Source organism: Cherax quadricarinatus, chromosome 23, assembly GCF_038502225.1.
Source record: "Cherax quadricarinatus isolate ZL_2023a chromosome 23, ASM3850222v1, whole genome shotgun sequence".
Lineage (NCBI taxonomy): Eukaryota > Metazoa > Arthropoda > Malacostraca > Decapoda > Parastacidae > Cherax > Cherax quadricarinatus.
In genome coordinates, this window is record NC_091314.1 from 19,189,364 (window position 1) to 19,206,285 (window position 16,922).

Sequence of the window (16,922 nt, forward strand, 5' to 3'; positions counted from 1 at the left end):
TGGTAGGATTGCTGGTGTCTTTTTTCTTTTCTGTCTCATACACATGCAAGATTTCAGGTACATCTTGCTACTTCTACTTACACTTAGATCACATTACACATACATGTACACGCGTATATATACACACCCCTCTGGGTTTTCTTCTATTTTCTTTCTAGTTCTTGTTCTTGTTTATTTCCTCTTACCTCCATGGGGAAGTGGAACAGAATTCTTCCTCCTTAAGCCATGCGTGTTGTAAGAGGCAACTAAAATGCCAGGAGCAAGGGGCTAGTAACCCCTTCTCCTGTATACAGTGGACCCCCGGTTAACGATATTTTTTCACTCCAGAAGTATGTTCAGGTGCCAGTACTGACCGAATTTGTTCACATAAGAAATATTGTGAAGTAGATTAGTCCATTTCAGACCCCCAAACATACACGTACAAACGCACTTACATAAATACACTTACATAATTGGTCGCATTCGGAGGTAATCGTTATGCGGGGGTCCACTGTATATTACTAAATGTAAAAGGAGAAACTTTCGTTTTTCCTTTTGGGCCACCCCGCCTCGGTGGGATACGGCCAGTGTGTTGAAAGAATAATAATAATTAATAATAACAAAAGAGGAGCAACAGAAATGTCAGAGCATTATGTAGTGGAAGCTGCATTAAGAGTAGGAGGTAGATGGAGTACAACATATCTGGCATCAGGAGTCAAGAGAGAAATGAAAACAAATGAATTAAGAAGGAAAGCAGACAGTTTCAAAAGATATAAGCAACTATTAGTGGAAAGGTAGGCTAGAGAAATTCAGGAAATGGTTCAGCAAACCTTACACAGAAAGTAGCTTTTCATGTTTCAAATGTTGTATTTTATGTATGGGCTCTGATTAACTACTAGGAATCTTACCAGTAGTGTTTTTATGTTGCAGGCAGCTGCTATTTACAGCTGCCTGCAGAATACTTTTGTCATCTATTAAACTCACTCTCAGCATTAATAAGACCTACATACTGCTGGGAATAAAGCTATAAATATTCGGGTGAATATAACAATAAATGATACATATGCAGAAAGATTAAATGAGGGGAAAATTCTTAGGTATACACCTGGACAGTAACCTAAGATTCATCTCACATCCATTACACATGCATGTAAGAAAATTTCCCAACTGTAGGTATTTTTTTCAGAAATACACTACTGTGTATCACAAATAACATTACTCACTCTATACTGCTCTCTAATCTATTCTTAATTCATTTATTGTATCTGTGCATGGGTATCTTTGGCAACAATCACCCCATTATTCAAAAGATTAATCTTGCTTAATGTACAAAATATACACACTTTTTGCAGTGTGTACTGTTTACAGGATGCTCTATTAAAACATTAACTCTGTGTTTAAATTATATCTGGAGAGTTGCAGCATGGACACAATTCATGGGCACAATACAAGAAACAAGTATCTCTTTAAAAATTCCATGACTCAACCTGTTCAAAAATGTCATGCAGATAAGAGGCCCTAAATTTTGGAAATCACTACCTGACAAAGCCTCAAGTTCGTCATCTGCCAACATCTTCACTAATATTGTTAAAAAGCACCTGTTAAATCTCACATAAATGTTATATCCATTAATTGTCTGTAAATTCTTATGCTGTAGTTTCAACACTTTATTAAACCACTGCATAAGCTACAGGGCATTGAAGTGATGCAATTCCATTGTAATTTATTTGTAATGGACCAGTTCTTCATTTGCCAACTGTCTCATTATACAGGTCGGCCATTACTAATCCAGCAGTCAGTAATCCAGTTCCATTAGTAATCTGGCACTAATTTCAGCTAGTATAATTTCAAATTTCCAGGGTCACCACACTAACCAGCTGTTACTGTTTGGTGGTGCTACTTGCTGCATAAGTCATTCCAGTTTTTTTTTTTTTATTTTTTGTTATAACCTGCTCACTTTTAGCCCTAGCCATGGTTCCAACAAATAAAAGAAATGCTTTTCATCACATACACAGTACATTGTCCTTAACCCTTTGACTGTTTCGGTCGTATATATACGTCTTACGAGGTACCGTGTGTGCGAATATATACAGTGGTCCCTCAATAATCGTCCATAATCCGTTCCAGGAAGTGGGACTATTATCGAAATGGACGATATACGAATCAATTTTCCCCATAAGAAATAATGTAAATTCAATTAATCCGTTCCTGACACCCAGAAGTATTAAAACAAAAATTTTTTTTACATGAAATATTCATGTAGTACATAAACATTACAATGGGAAATGATGAATGAAACATTAACAGCATAACACTTACCTTTATTGGAGATTCTTCTTAGTGTATGGGAGACTGGAGGAGGAGAGAGAGTGGATTGTTTATAGTTTGGAAGGGGAATCCCCTTCCATCAACACCTCTGGTACCAATTGCTTTTCTGGGGTTACTTCTCTTCTTCTCTGTTTCTTAATGCCACTAGGATCACCTTGAGAATCACTGGAGTCCTGTCTCGCAAAAAAACTGTCCAGAGAGCCCTGTTTCTGGCATCTCTTTAAAACTTCCCTAAAATGGGCCAAGACTCTATCACTGTACAAGTTGTCGATATGGCTTGCAACTTCCTTCTCTGGGTGATGTTTCTCCATAAATCTTTCCATCCTACCCCACATTTCAAAAATCTCCTTAATTTCTGAAGAAGGCACCTTCCTCCATCTCTCTTCCTCCTCCTCTGCAGCAAGATTCTGAGCTGCGATCTGTTGCTGTTCCTGCTGAAGCTCTTGCAGCTCCTCAGTGGTTAGCTCTTCGTTGTGGTCCTCCACCAACTCTTCCACATCCTCCAAACTCACATCCAACCCCATAAAACTCCCCAGTGCCACAATGGATTTAACAACTGACAGGCTCATCAGGGTCAGCCCCAAACCCTTCAAAATCCCTCTTGTGGACACAATCTGGCCACAATTTTCTCCAAGCAGAGTTCAAAGTCCTGGTAGTCACTCCCTCCCAAGCCTTACCTATAAGGCTTACGCAGTGGAGAATACTGAAATGCTCTTTCCAAAAATCTCGTAGGGTCAAGTGAGTGTCTGAGGTCACATTCAAGCACCTTTCAAACATTGCTTTGGTGCAGAGTTTTTTAAAGTTTGCAATGACCTGCTGGTCCATGGGCTGGAGGAGAGGAGTGGTATTTGGGGGCAAGAACTTTACTGTGATGAACCCAAACTCCTTCAGAATTAGGTCATCCAAGTTTGGAGGATGAGCAGGTGCATTGTCCATTACTAGGAGGCACTTGAGATCCAATTTCTTTTCCAGGAGGTAATTCTTCACACTAGGGCCAAACACTTCATTGAACCACTCTACAAAAATTTCCCTCGTGACCCATGCCTTACTATTAGATTTCCAAAACACACACAATTTACTCTTCATAACATTGTTTTTCTTGAACACTCTGGGATTTTCAGAATGGTACACTAGTAATGGCTTCACTTTGAAATCCCCACTAGCATTAGCATAGAACATTAGCGTCAGCCTGTCTTTCATAGGCTTGTGTCCTGGCAGCACCTTTTCTTCCTGAGTAATGTAGGTCCTCTTTGGCATTTTCTTCCAAAAGAGGCCTGTTTCATCACAATTGAACACTTGTTCAGGTTTCAGTCCTTCACTGTTTATGTACTCCTTGAATTCATGCACATATTTTTCAGCCGCCTTGTGGTCCGAACTGGCAGCCTCACCATGCCTTACCACACTGTGTATGCCAGTACGCTTCTTAAATCTCTCAAACCAGCCTTTGCTGGCCTTAAATTCACTCGCATCATCACTAGTTGCAGGCAATTTCTTTACCAAATCGTCATGCAACTGCCTAGCCTTTTCACAAATAAGCGACGTCATAAGACTATCTCCTGCTAATTGTTTCTAATTTATCCACACCAATAACAACTTCTCAACATCTTCGAGTACTGGTGATCTCATTTTTGTCAGCATATTTACCCCTTTGCAACAACAGCGTCCTTGATTTCCTTTTTCTTGGCTATGATGGAAGATATGGTTGTACGGGATTTGTTATACATCCTGGCCAGTTTGCCCACACGTACGCCACTATCATATTGTTCAATGATGTTTTTCTTAAATTCAATCGTATTTCTCACCTTCTTTACCAAAGGCTTGGCACTAGAAGCTTTCTTTGGAGCCATGGTAGCTTATTTAGCACTTAAATAACTTGCAAGCACTAAAATAAATGAAATATTATGAAATATTTCGCTGGAGCACGTGAGGGGACCGTCGCTCATTGGTAAACAATGGCACACTGGCTGGGAAGGAAAGGCCGAGGCGGCTCGAGGTGGCTCAGACCGTGAGTACACGTCCGGGACGAAGGACTATTAGCGAGTTACCGGACCATTTCCGAGCCAATATTTCGACGAAAAAACAGGACTGTTTCCGAAATGGACGACTTTCAGGCCGGACGATTATTGAGGGACCACTGTACTCATAAATTCTAGTGGCTTCAAATCAAGCAGGAGAAAGCTGGTAGGCCCACATGTGAGAGAATGGGTTTGTGTGGTCAGTGTGCACCATATAAAAAAAATCCTGGAGCACGCAGTGCATAACGAGAAAAAAAAACTACCATTTTTTTTTTTAATTAAAATGCCGAATTTGTGGTCTATTTTCGTATAGTATTTATGGTTGTATTCTCGTTTTCTTGGTCTCATTTGATAGAATGGAAAACATATTATACAAATAGAGGTGATTTTGATTGGTTTTACTATAAAAAGAACCTGGAAATGGAGCTCAAAGTAGGGGAAATGTTTGATTTTTGCCGATGTTCAAAAGTAAACAAATGATGTCATTGTCCAGTAAATGTCCAACTAGCCATTCTAATATGCAGTCATGAATGGGTTGACATTATTTGTACAATTATTACAGTATTGCAGTAGTCTGCATAACAGTAAATCTTCTATTTTTTGTTTGAATAAAAATTCAAAATAGAAAGCAAGAGTAATATCAGAGGGGCCTGGAGACGTGACTGATGAACAAAGAAAATGTTTTTTTTAGAGCCAGGAATGTCTGCATTGTTCATTCTGGACCTTATTTTGAAATTGTCGTATTTTTTAATTTTCGTGAAATTGGCCAAATTGCAAATTTCTGACCACGTTATTGGGTAGTTGAAATCGGTAAATGGGCACTTTCTTGTACTCAATCGATAGAAAAAATGGAGTTCTAAAGAAATAGCTATGAGTTTGGTCGACTGGAAGAATGGAATTAGCCGAAAATAGGGCTCAAAGTCGGGGAAATCGCCGATTTGTAAATATAGTCGAGGTCGCTAACCTCGCGAGAGCATAATTCCGTCAGTTTTCCATCAAATTTCATTCTTTTGGTGTCATTACAATCGGGAAAAGATTCTCTATCATTTCATAAGAAAAAATAATTTTTTTTTTTTTTTTAAATTTTGCGACACCAGGAGACACCTCAGGATTGGGGGTTGCGACAGTCAAGGGGTTAAAAGTTCAGGTGGCTTTGAAACCACTGTCGGTTGCCATGAGCTCAGCTCATTCAGATAAGCTGTGACCAGTATGTTTGGGCTTACATATGAGAGAATAGGTCTGTGTGGTAAGTGTACACTACATGAAAAAAAATCCTGCAGCATGCAGTACATGAGGAAAAACTGTGACCGGTAAACTCCAGGTGTTTTTGGTGTAAAACAGCAAATTTGCAGTGTATTTTTATATGTTTTTTATGGTTGTATTCTCTTTTCTTGATCTCATTTGATAGAATGGAAGATATATTACAGAAATAGATGTGATTTTGATTGGTTTTACAATGGAAAGTACTACCTTAAAATTGAGCTCAAAGTAGCGGAAATGTTCGATTTTTGCCAGTGTCCAACTGGCCAGTCTAATACACAGTCATGAATGGGTTGACATTATTTATACAATTATTACAATAATGCATTAGTCTACATATTTATTTATGTCTTTGCAAATAGTACATTGAGATTATGTATTTACAATAATGGGTTGCAAAGCAAAGAGAGTCTCTATTATGCCTAGGCATTCATAACAGTAAATCTTCTATTTTATGTGTGAATAAAAATTCAAAATGGAAAGCAAGCATAATATAATAAGAGGGGCCTGGAGACATGAATAATGAACAGAGAAAACAATATTTTAGTGCCAGGAATGTCTGCATTGTTTATTCTGGACTCTATTTTGAAATTGGCATCTCTTGAAATTTGTGTGAAATTGGCCAAATTACTGATTTCTGACCACTTTATTGGGTAATTGAAATAGGTAAATGGGCAGTTTCTTGTACTCGATTGACAGAATAGAAGGAATACTAGTGAAATAGCTATGAGTTTGGGAGACTGGAGCAATGGAATGGGCCAAAAATAGTGTGTAAAGTAGGTGATATCGCCGATGCATAAAATCACCACTCTGTAATCTGGCAAAATCACTAATCGAGTTCCCTACAGCTCCTGATGGTATCAGTTTAGTGATGGTAAACCTGTAATTGTGATTGTAATGAATTTCCCAAGCTATACTGACTGAAATTATATACTGGATACCTGGAGTTTACCTGGAGAGGGTTTTGGGGGTCAGTGCCCCCACAGCTTGATTTGAGACCAAGCCTCATGGTGGATCAGGGTCTGATCAACCAGGCTGTTACTGCTAGCCACACACAAGCTGACATACGAACCACAGCCCAGTTGGTCAGGTACTGACTTTAGGTGCCTGTCCAGTGCCTTCTTAAAGACAGCCAGGGGTCTATTGGTAATTTCCCTTATGGATGCTGGGAGGCAGTTGAACAGTCTTGGGCCCCAAACACTTATTGTGTTCTCTCTCAGTGTACTTGTCGTGCCCCTGCTTTTCATCGGGGAAATGTTGCATCTCCTGCCAAGTCTTTTGCTTTCATAGGGAGTAATTTTTGTGTGCAGGTTTGGTACCAATCCCTCCAGGACCTTCTAAGTGTATATTATCATGTGTATATTATCATGTGTATATTATCAAGTGTATATTTAGTGAAGGGATTCAGGGAAACCGGTTATTTTCATATAGTCGGACTTGTGTCCTGGAAATGGGAAGTACAATGCCTGCACTTTAAAGGAGGGGTTTGGGATATTGGCAGTTTGGAGGGATATGTTTGTGTATGCTTCTAGACTGTTGTATTCTGAGCACCTCTGCAAAAACAGTGATAATGTGCGAGTGTGGTGAAAGTGTTGAATGATGATGAAAGTATTTTCTTTTTGGGGATTTTCTTTCTTTTTTGGGTCACCCTGCCTCGGTGGGAGACGGCCGACTTGTTGAAAAAAAAAAAACAAAAAAACAACTTTATATGCATTTTTTAGTTCTAGTTCTATTGCTCACTTAATAGTATATGTTAGTGTAAACATGTTATCAGGATTTTATATGCATTTGAAAGTGAAAAAAGGCTATGTTTCACTTTACAGCAATTTTCACATTACAGGGGTAGGCTGGAGCCTAACTTGCTGTATAAGCGGGGCCCTCCTGTAATAAAATCAAATTAAAATATATTTTTTATAACACATTGGCGGTTTCTCACCAAAGCAGGGTGACCCAAAAAAGAAGAAATGCTTTCATCATTCACTTCATCAGTGTTTTGCCAGAGGCACACCTACACTACAGTTAAGAAAAAAACTGTAAAGTAAAAGGACACAAGTGCAACTAATGTGACATTTATTGTGGCAACGTTTCGCGCTCTCCAGGAGCTTTATCAAGCCATTACAAACAATACATGGACACAGAGGGTATATAAAGGCTCTGAGTGAGGTACAATACTAGTGAGGTACCATTTCGATGTTCACTAGTGGTAGTAGTAGTAGTAGTAGTAGTAGTAGTAACAAAATTAATACAATATGGAAGAGCAAATAACCTCGACACCCGCCTCAATGAACACATTTACGCATGTAGGAACGACAACTTAAACAACGCCTGTGTACAACACCGAAATTCCACCAATCATCTCATGAAATTCAGAGACGCCCAATTAGTGATCAAAGAAACTAATTTCCGCACATGCAAGTGCCTTGAATCAGCACTGATCGCTGTTTCGAATACAATTAAACAAAACAACGGCAGCTTCACCATCTCCGAAGTCTTAGCAAGAATCCTCCTGAAAACAGTAAACCCTGCCATCACATAGTCTCTCCTGTTATACTACACAAAGCACAGAGAGTGAACACCGAAAAAACCTGCCTCTTTCCAGTCTATATTTGTCCAACCTATTTTTATGTTACCCAAGTACAGTGGACCCCGCATAGCGAACTTAATCCGTGCAAGAGGGCTGGCTGTTATGCGAAATGTTCGCTATGCGAATGAATTTTCCCCATAAGAAATAATGGAAATAAAATTAATCCGTGCAAGACACCCAAAAGTATGAAAAAAAAATTTTTTTACCACAAAAAAATGTTAATTTTAGTACACACAAACTGAAAAAGGCATGCACAATTACATGACACTTACTTTTATTGAAGATCTGGTGATGATTGATGGGATGGGAGGAGGGGAGAGAGAGTGTTAGTGTTTAGAAGGGGAATCCCCTTCCATTAGGACTTGAGGTAGCAAGTCCTTTTCTGGGGTTACTTCCCTTCTTCTTTTAATGCCACTAGGACCAGCTTCAGAGTCACTGGACTTCTTTCGCACAACATATCTGTCCATAGTGGCCTGTACCTCTCGTTCCTTTATGATTTGTCTAAAGTGGTTCACAACAGTGTCATTGTAACAGTCACCAGCACGGCTTGCAATAGCTGTGTGAGGGTGATTTTCATCAAAAAAGGTTTGCACTTCAAGCCATTTTGCACACATTTCCTTAATCTTTGAAGTAGGCAATTCCTTCAATTTCTCTCTCCCCTCCTTTGAACCAGTTTCCCCAGGTCTGGCCTCTTGCTCTTGAAGTTGATCTATCAGCTCATCAGTGGTTAGTTCTTCATTGTCCTCCTCCACCAACTCTTCCACATCCTCCCCACTAACCTCCAACCCCAAGGACTTCCCCAATTCCACAATTGATTCCTCAACTGGTATACTCCTCTCAGGGTTAGCCTCAAACCCTTCAAAATCCCTTTTGTCTACACATTCTGGCCACAGTTTCTTCCAAGCAGAGTTCAAGGTTCTCTTAGTCACTCCCTCCCAAGCCTTACCTATAAGGTTTACACAATTGAGGATATTAAAGTGATCCTTCCAAAACTCTTTTAGAGTCAATCGAGTGTCTGTGGTCACTTCAAAGCACTTTTGAAACAGAGCTTTTGTGTACAGTTTCTTGAAGTTGGAAATGACCTGCTGGTCCATGGGCTGCAGGAGAGGAGTGGTATTAGGAGGCAAAAACTTCACCTTAATGAAGCTCATGTCCCCATAAAGTCGCTCTGCCACGTCTGTAGGATGACCAGGGGCATTGTCTAACACCAGGAGGCACTTAAGGTCTAATTTCTTTTCAGTTAGGTAATCTTTCACATTGGGGGCAAATGCATGGTGTAACCAGTTATAGAAAAATTCCCTAGTGACCCATGCCTTACTGTTTGCCCTCCACAGCACACACAAATTATCCTTGAGGACATTCTTTTGCCTGAACGCTCTGGGAGTTTCAGAGTGATACACTAATAAAGGCTTAACTTTGCAATCACCACTAGCATTGGCACACATCAACAAAGTAAGCCTGTCTTTCATAGGCTTATGTCCTGGGAGTGCCTTTTCCTCCTGAGTAATGTAGGTCCTGCTTGGCATTTTCTTCCAGAACAGGCCTGTTTCATCACAATTAAACACTTGTTCAGGTTTCAGTCCTTCAGTTTCTATGTACTCCTTGAATTCATGCACATATTTTTCAGCCGCTTTGTGGTCCGAACTGGCAGCCTCACCATGCCGTATCACACTATGGATGCCACTACGCTTCTTAAATCTCTCAAACCAACCTTTGCTGGCCTTAAATTCACTCACATCATCACTAGTTGCAGGCATTTTTTTAATTAAATCGTCATGCAACTTCCTAGCCTTTTCACATATGATCCCTTGAGAGACGCTATCTCCTGCTAGCTGTTTTTCATTTATCCACACCAATAAGAGTCTCTCAACATCTTCCATCACTTGCGATCTTTGTTTCGAAAACACAGTTAAACCTTTGGCAACAACAGCTTCCTTGATTGCCGTTTTCTTGCCCACAATAGAAGAGATGGTTGATTTTGGTTTCTTGTACAACCTGACCAGGTCGGTGATACGTACTCCACTTTCATACTTATCAATGATCTCTTTCTTTATTTCAATAGGAATCCTAACCCTTATTGCTGTAGGGTTGGAACTAGAAGCTTTCTTGGGGCCCATGGTCACTTATTTTCCAGAAACACCACCGAAAACACTGTAATAATACGAAATATTCCGAGTGTATGCTTGAATGTTACCGCGGAGGCTGGCTGGTAAACAATGGCACAGGCGGCACATGTGAGGCTGGCTGAGGGCGCACATTGGACGCATCTCGGACGAAGGCCGCTGAGCGGGTTTTTGTCCACTATGCGGGGCAAAATTTTAGCGAACAAAGCGTCCGCTATGCGGATTGTCCGCTATGCAAGGCGTCCGCTATGCGGGGGTCCACTGTAATAGCTTTTATATCCTTTTACTCATGTACGAATTATTTGCTCTTCCATATTGTATTAATTTTGTTACTACTACTACTACTACTACTACCACTAGCCCTTTCAGGGTCCGTCCCGTAGATCTACGGCTTTACGTTCAGGGTCCAAACCGTAGATCTACACCATGAGCTCAGCTCACTCTGATAAACTGTGAGTGGTACATTTGGGCCTAGATATGAGAGAATACATCTATGTGGTATGTGTGCACCACATAAAATAGATCCTGCAGCACACTGTGTATAATGAGAGAAAAAAAATGAAATCATGATTTTTCAATTAAAACAGCAACTTTGCAGTGTTTTTTCGTATGTTTTTTATAGTTGTATTTGCGATTTCTTGGTCTCATTTGATAGAATGGAAGACATATTACAGAAATAGAGATGATTTTGATTGGTTTTAGCACTGGAAATGGCTTGAAACTGAGCTCAAAGTAGCAGAAATGTTAAATTTTTGCCAATATTCAAGAGTAAACAAACAACCTCACACGTCTAATACACGTCAGCTGGTGGGTCTAATATACATTCACAAATATGGTGATGATATTTATACAATTATTACAGTATTGCATAACAGTAAATCTTCTATTTTTTGGTGTGAATAAAAATTCATTATGTGAATAAAAAATCAAAATGGAATTTATTTGTAAAGCCTCAAAACATAACTAATGAACAGAGGAAATGTTAGTTTAGTGCCAGGAATGCCTACATTGTTCATTCTGGACCCTATTTTGAAATTGGAATATTTTGAACTTTGTGTTAAATTGGCCAAATTAACAATTTCCGATCACTTTATTTTGTAGTTGAAACAGTTGACTTGGCGATTTCTTGTGCTCAATCGATAGAATAGAAGTAATAATAGTGAAATAGCTAAGAATTTGGTTGATTGGAATAATGTAATTGGCCTAAAATGGGAGTCAAAGTCGGCAAAATCGCCGATTCGTAAATATCGCTGACACATCAAAATTCGCGAGAGCATAATTTCGTCAATTTTCCACCAAATTTCGTACTTTTTGTTTTATTACCTTCACAAAAAGATTATCTACGATTTCATAAGAAAAAATAACAAATTTTTTTTTTGAAAATTCTTGGACACTGGTGCGTGACTCCAGATTTGGGCCTTGGACCCTGAAAGGGCTAGTGAACATCGAAATGGTACCTCACTAGTATTGCACCTCATTCAGAGCCTTTATATACCCTCTGTGTCCATGTATTGTTTGTAATGGCTTGATAAAGCTCCTGGAGAGCGAAACGTTGCCACAATAAATGTCACATTAGTTGCACTTGTGTCCTTTTACTTTACATATTGTCGGTAATTCTACCAACTTTATTACAAGAAAAAAACTGCAACATCTCAACACCCCTCCTTGAGAGTGCAGGCACTGTACTTCCCACCTCCAGGACTCAAGTCCAGCTAATTGGTTTCCCTGAATCCCTTCATAAATTTTACTTAGCTCACACTCCAACAAAATATAATCACTTCGAATGTATAACTGCCATAACTAGTTTGTATTGCTCAACCTGTTAGCATGATCACTCAGTCAGGTTCCAGACAACACACACCACCATTTCGTAAGTCTAAATGTTGCTCAACAAATAAAAATTCACACCTCCTACTATGCATATTATATACAGGACACCTAATATGAATATCAACCTAGCACTCTGACTCTTCCTAAAGGTTTGCAACAGAACACAGATGGAGTACTTGAAACAAGTATCTCTTTGATATAGCACATGTTCAAATCAATTTGTTTGGAACTTTATGCAAATAAAAAGCTCTAAAATATTGAACTCCTTACCAGAAAATGCAAAAATTTCCCTGTCTGCCATCTACTTAAAAAATATTGTTAAAAAGCACCTCCTAAATCTGATGTAAATATTGCATAGATGAAGTACCATATATAAATGTTCATTTTATCAATTGCACCCTGTTTAACCAGATTTGATCAGTATTCATGCACATATTTACATATTGTCAATGTGACCATTATAATTCTATATTTGTTATAACCAAAATTTCTCTCCATTCTCTATTAACTGTTGCAAAAATACAAAAGTTATATGTTAAAAGTAATATATACTGTACAACATAGCATTCATATAATCTAAACTCAATTGTACACTGTCTAGTAGTATTAAGTTGGTTTAAAACTGTCCAGAATGCTGTGCATAATCAGGCTCTTTCCACGTACTGTATTCCTATAACAACTGTACAGTAGGGCCCCACTCATACGGCAGACTAGGTTCCAGGCTACTGCCAGAAAGCAGAACACCGTTTTTTTCCACTTATAAATGCATGTAAATGCCAGATAACAAGTTTACACTAACATATATTAAGTTAGCCTAGGTAGTAGGTTGGTAGACAGCAACCGCCCAGGGAGGTACTACCATCCTGCCAAGTGAGTGTAAAATGTAAACCTGTAATTGTTTTACATTATGGCAGGATTGCTGGTGTCTTTTTTTCTGTCTCATAAACATGCAAGATTTCACGTACGTCTTGCTACTTTCTTACACTTAGGTCACACTACACATACATGTACAAGCATGCGCGCATATATATATATATATATATGTTTTTTTTTTTTTCTCAACAAGTCGGCCGTCTCCCACCAAGGCAGGGTGACCCAAAAAAGAAAGAAAATCCCCAAAAAGAAAATACTTTCATCATCATTCAACACTTTCACCACACTCGCACATTATCACTGCTTTTGCAGAGGTGCTCAGAATACAACAGTTTAGAAGCATATACGTATAAAGATACACAACATATCCCTCCAAACTGCCAATATCCCAAACCCCTTCTTTAAAGTGCAGGCATTGTACTTCCCATTTCCAGGACTCAAGTCCGATTATATGAAAACAACCAGTTTCCCTGAATCCCTTCACTAAATATTAGTAATCCCTGCTCACACTCCAACAGATCGTCAGGTCCCAAGTATCATTCGTCTCCATTCACTCCTATCTAACACGCTCATGCACGCTTGCTGGAAGTCCAAGCCCCTCGCCCATAAAACCTCCTTTACCCCCTCTTTCCAACTCTTTCGAGGATGACCCCTACCCCTCCTTCCTTCCCCTATAGATTTATATGCTTTCCATGTCATTCTACTTTGATCCATTCTCTCTAAATGACCAAACCACCTCAACAACCCCTCTTCTGCCCTCTGACTAATGCTTTTATGAACTCCACACCTTCTCCTAATTTCCACACTCCGAATTTTCTGCATAATATTTACACCACACATTGCCCTTAGATAGGACATCTCCACTGCCTCCAACTGTCTCCTCGCTGCTGCATTTACCACCCAAGCTTCACATCCATATAAGAGTGTTGGTACTACTATACTTTCATACATTCCCTTCTTTGCCTCCATAGATAACGTTTTTTGACTCCACATATACCTCAATGCACCACTCACCTTTTTTCCCTCATTAATTCTATGATTAACCTCATCCTTCATAAATCCATCTGCCGACACGTCAACTCCCAAGTATCTGAAAACATTCACTTCTTCCATATTCCTCCTCCCCAATTTGATATCCAATTTTTCTTTATCTAAATCATTTGATACCCTCATCACCTTACTCTTTTCTATGTTCACTTTCAACTTTCTACCTTTACACACATTCTCAAACTCATCCACTAACCTTTGCAATTTTTCTTTAGAATCTCCCATAAGCACAGTATCATCAGCAAAAAGTAACTGTGTCAATTCCCATTTTGAATTTGATTCCCCATAATTTAGCCCCACCCCTCTCCCGAACACCCTAGCATTTACTTCTTTTACAACCCCATCTATAAATATATTAAACAACCATGGTGACATTACACATCCCTGTCTAAGACCTACTTTTACCGGGAAATATTCTCCCTCTCTTCTACACACCCTAACCTGAGCCTCACTATCCTCATAAAAGCTCTTTACAGCATTTAGTAACTTACCACCTATTCCATAAACTTGCAACATCTGCCACATTGCTCCTCTATCCACTCTATCATATGCCTTTTCTAAATCCATAAATGCAATAAAAACTTCCCTACCTTTATCTAAATACTGTTCACATATATGCTTCAGTGTAAACACTTGATCTACACATCCCCTACCCACTGAAGCCTCCTTGCTCATCCGCAATTCTACATTCTGTCTTACCTCTAATTCTTTCAATTATAACTCTACCGTATACTTTTCCTGGTATACTCAGTAAACTTATTCCTCTATAATTTTTACAATCTCTTTTGTCCCCTTTCCCTTTATATAAAGGGACTATACATGCTCTCCGCCAATCCCTAGGTACCTTCCCCTCTTTCATACATTTATTAAACAAAAGTACCAACCACTCCAACACTATATCCCCCCCTGCTTTTAACATTTCTGTCATAATCCCATCAGTTCCAGCTGCTTTACCCCCTTTCATTCTACGTAATGCCTCATGTACCTCCACAACACTTACATTCTGCTCTTCTTCACTCCTAAAAGATGGTATACCTCCCTGGCCAGTGCATGAAATTACCGCCTCCCTTTCTTCCTCAACATTTAAAAGTTCCTCAAAATATTCTCGCCGTCTACCTAATACCTCCCTCTCCCCATCTACTAACTCCCCTACTCTGTTTTTAACGGACAAATCCATACTTTCCCTAGGCTTTCTTAACTTGTTTAACTCACTCCAAAATTTTTTCTTATTTTCATTAAAATTTCTTGACAGTGCCTCTCCCACTCTTTCATCTGATCTCCTTTTGCACTCTCTCACCACTCTCTTCACCTTTCTTTTACTCTCCATATACTCTGCTCTTCTTATAACACTTCTGCTTTGTAAAAACCTCTCGTAAGCTACCTTTTTCTCTTTTATCACACCCTTTACTTCATCATTCCACCAATCACTCCTCTTTCCTCCTGCCCCCACCCTCCTATAACCACAAACTTCTGCCCCACATTCTAATACTGCATTTTTAAAACTATTCCAACCCTCTTCAACCCCCCCACTACTCATCTTTGCACTAGCCCACCTTTCTGCCAATAGTCGCTTATATCTCGCCCGAACTTCCTCCTCCCTTAGTTTATACACTTTCACCTCCCTCTTACTTGTTGTTGCCACCTTCCTCTTTTCCCATCTACCTCTTACTCTAACTGTAGCTACAACTAAATAATGATCTGATATATCAGTTGCCCCTCTATAAACATGTACATCCTGTAGCCTACCCATCAACCTTTTATCCACCAATACATAATCTAACAAATTACTTTCATTACGTGCTACATCATACCTTGTATATTTATTTATCCTCTTTTTCATAAAATATGTATTACTTATTACCAAATTTCTTTCTACACATAGCTCAATTAAAGGCTCCCCATTTACATTTACCCCTGGCACCCCAAATTTACCTACTACTCCCTCCATAACATTTTTACCCACTTTAGCATTGAAATCCCCAACCACCATTACTCTCACACTTGATTCAAAACTCCCCACTCATTCACTCAACATTTCCCAGAATCTCTCTCTCTCCTCTACACTTCTCTCTTCTCCAGGTGCATATACGCTTACTATAACCCACTTTTCACATCCAATCTTTATTTTACTCCACATAATCCTTGAATTTATGCATTTGTAGTCCCTCTTTTCCTGCCATAGCTTATCCTTCAACATTATTGCTACTCCTTCTTTAGATCTAACTCTATTTGAAACCCCTGACCTAATACCATTTATTCCTCTCCATTGAAACTCTCCCACCCCCTTCAGCTTTGTTTCACTTAAAGCCAGGACATCCAGTTTCTTCTCATTCATAACATCCACAATCATCTCTTTCTTATCATTTGCACAACATCCACGCACATTCAGACTTCCCACTTTGACAATTTTCTTCTTATTCTTTTTAGTAATCTTTACAGGAAAAGGGGTTACTAGCCCATTGTTTCCGGCATTTTAGTTGACTTTTACGACACGCATGGCTTACGGAGGAAAGATTCTTATTCCACTTCCCCATGGATATAAAAGGAAAAGTAATGAGACCAAGAACTATTAAGATAAAATCAAAGAAAACTCAGATGAGTGTGTATAAATAAACATGTACATGTATGTGTAGTGTGACCTAAGTGTAAGTAGAAGTAGCAAGACGTACCTGTAATCTTGCATATTTATGAGACAGACAAAAGACACCAGCAATCCTACCATCATGTAAAACAATTACAGGCTTTCGTTTTACACTCACTTGGCAGGACGGTAGTACCTCCCTGGGTGGTTGCTGTCTACCAACCTACTACTATAAATGAATGACAAATCAATATAAAGCAATAATAACATCACACTTACCTTTATTAAAGGCTCTTGTTGGT

The 16,922-nt window shown here is 39.2% G+C and overlaps 1 protein-coding gene across 2 annotated transcripts in view; it reads left to right on the forward strand.

Annotated features, from left to right (window-relative positions):
* Positions 1-16,922, forward strand: part of LOC128685746 (tyrosine-protein phosphatase 10D-like) — a 506,322-nt gene that overhangs the window by 473,876 nt on the left and 15,524 nt on the right. The window lies entirely within an intron of this gene.